The sequence below is a fragment of the Drosophila kikkawai genome, unplaced genomic scaffold (genome assembly GCF_030179895.1).
Source record: "Drosophila kikkawai strain 14028-0561.14 unplaced genomic scaffold, DkikHiC1v2 scaffold_8, whole genome shotgun sequence".
NCBI classification, from domain to species: Eukaryota; Metazoa; Arthropoda; class Insecta; order Diptera; family Drosophilidae; genus Drosophila; species Drosophila kikkawai.
The window spans coordinates 1-3,319 of record NW_027222741.1 but is presented as its reverse complement, the minus strand read 5'-3'; positions in this window follow the sequence as shown (position 1 = coordinate 3,319).

The window sequence follows — 3,319 nt, the reverse complement described above, 5'->3', positions numbered from 1 at the left end:
TTATTAGCTGAGTTGTGAACTTTTTGTTTACAAATTTACAATTGAGTATGCAAATGTATTAACCTTGTAAAAACTAATATAAATACAAATTCTGAAGTGGATACATGCATTATTAGCTGAGTTGTGAACTTTTTGTTTACAAATTTACAATTGAGTATGCAAATGTATTAGCCATGTAAAAACTAATATAAATACAAATTCTGAAGTGGATATATGCATTATTATCTGAGTTGTGAACTTTTTGTTTACAATTTTACAATTGAGTATGCAAATGTATTAGCCGTGTAAAAACTAATATAAAACAAATTCTGAAGTGGATACATGAATTATTAGCTGAGTTGTGAACTTTTTGTTTACAAATTTACAATTGAGCATGCAAATGTATTAGCCATGTAAAAACTAAAATAACTACAAATTCTGAAATGGATATATGCACTATTAGCTGAGTTGTGAACTTTTTGTTTACAAATTTACAATTGAGCATGCAAATGTATTAGCCGTGTAAAAACTAATATAAATACAAATTTTGAAGTGGATACAGGCATTATTAGCTGAGTTGTGAACTTTTTGTTTACAAATTTACAATTGAGTATGCAAATGTATTAGCCTTGTAAAAACTAATATAAATACAAATTCTGAAGTGGATACAGGCATTATTAGCTGAGTTGTGAACTTTTTGTTTACAAATTTACAATTGAGTATGCAAATGTATTAGCCTTGTAAAAACTAATATAAATACAAATTCTGAAGTGGATACATGCATTATTAGCTGAGTTCTGAACTTTGTTTACAAATTTACAATTGAGTATGCAAATGTATTAGCCATGTAAAAACTAATATAATTACAAATTCTGAAGTGGATACATGCATTACTAGCTGAGTTGTGAACTTTTTGTTTACAAATTTACAATTGAGTATGCAAATGTATTAGCCATGTAAAAACTAATATAATTACAAATTCTGAAGTGGATGTATGCACTATTATCTGAGTTGTGAACTATTTGTTTAAAAAATTTACAATTGAGCATGCAAATGTATTAGCCGTGTAAAAACTAATATAAATACAAATTCTGAAGTGGATACATGAATTATTAGCTGAGTTGTGAACTTTTTGTTTACAAATTTACAATTGAGTATGCAAATGAATTAGCCCTGTAAAACTAATATAATACAAATTCTGAAGTGGATACATGCACTATTATCTGAGTTGTGAACTTTTTGTTTACAAATTTACAATTGAGTATGCAAATGTATTAGCCATGTAAAAACTAATATAATACTAATTCTGAAGTGGATTCAGGCATTATTAGCTGAGTTGTGAAATTTGTTTACAAATTTTACCTGAGTATGCAAATGTATTAACTTGTAAAAACTAATATAAATACAAACTCTGAAGTGGATACATGCATTATTAGCTAAGTTGTGAACTTTTTGTTTACAAATTTACAATTGAGTATGCAAATGTATTAGCCATGTAAAAACTAATATAAATACAAATTCTGAAGTGGATACATGCATTATTAGCTGAGTTGTGAACTTGTTGTTTACAAATTTACAATTGAGTATGCAAATGTATTAGCCGTGTAAAAACTAATATAAATACAAATTCTGAAGTGGATACATGCATTATTAGCTGAGTTGTGAACTTTTTGTTTACAAATTTACAATTGAGTATGCAAATGTATTAGCCATGTAAAAACTAATATAATTACAAATTCTGAAGTGGATATATGCACTATTATCTGAGTTGTGAACGTTTTGTTTACAATTTTACAATTGAGTATGCAAATGTATTAGCCGTGTAAAAACTAATATAAATACAAATTTTGAAGTGGATTCAGGCATTATTAGCTGAGTTGTGAACTTTTTGTTTACAAATTTACAATTGAGCATGCAAATGTATTAGCCGTGTAAAAACTAATATAAATACAAATTCTGAAGTGGATTCAGGCATTATTAGCTGAGTTGTGAAATTTTTGTTTACAAATTTATACCTGAGTATGCAAATGTATTAACCTTGTAATAACTAATATAAATACAAATTCTGAAGTGGATACATGCATTATTAGCTGAGTTGTGAAATTTTTGTTTACAAATTTACAATTGAGTATGCAAATGTATTAGCCATGTAAAAACTAATATAATTAAAAATTCTGAAGTGGATACATGAATTATATTAGCTGAGTTGTGAACTTTTTGTTTACAATTTACAATTGAGTATGCAAATGTATTAGCCATGTAAAAACTAATAAAATACAAATTCTGAAGTGGATACATGCATTATTAGCTGAGTTGTGAACTTTTTGTTTACAAATTTACAATTGAGTATGCAAATGTATTAGCCGTGTAAAAACTAATATAAATACAAATTCTGAAGTGGATACATGAATTATTAGCTGAGTTGTGAACTTTTTGTTTACAAATTTACAATTGAGTATGCAAATGTATTAGCCATGTAAAAACTAATATAAATACAAATTCTGAAGTGGATACAGGCATTATTAGCTGAGTTGTGAACTTTTTGTTTACAAATTTACAATTGAGTATGCAAATGTATTAGCCGTGTAAAAAACTAATATAATACTAATTCTGAAGTGGATTCAGGCATTATTAGCTGAGTTGTGAAATTTTTGTTTACAAATTATACCTGAGTATGCAAATGTATTAACCTTGTAAAAACTAATATAAATACAAATTCTGAAGTGGATACATGCATTATTAGCTGAGTTGTGAACTTTTTGTTTACAAATTTACAATTGAGTATGCAAATGTATTAGCCATGTAAAAACTAATAAAATTACAAATTCTGAAGTGGATATATGCACTATTATCTGAGTTGTGAACTTTTTGTTTACAAATTTACAATTGAGCATGCAAATGTATTAGCCGTGTAAAAACTAATCTAAATACAAATCTGAAGTGGATACATGAATTATTAGCTGAGTTGTGAACTTTTTGTTTACAAATTTACAATTGAGTATGCAAATGTATTAGCCATGTAAAACTAATATAATTACAAATTCTGAAGTGGATAATGCACTATTATCTGAGTTGTGAACTTTCTGAAGTGGATATTGCACTATTATCTGAGTTGTGAACTTTTTGTTTACAAATTACAATTGAGCATGCAAATGTATTAGCCATGTTAAAACTAATATAATACTAAATTCTGAAGTGGATTCAGGCATTATTAGCTGAGTTGTGAAATTTTTGTTTACAAATTTATAATTGAGTATGCAAATGTATTAGCCTTGTAAAAACTAAATATAATACAAATTGTGAAGTGGATACATGAATTATTAGCTGAGTTGTGAACTTT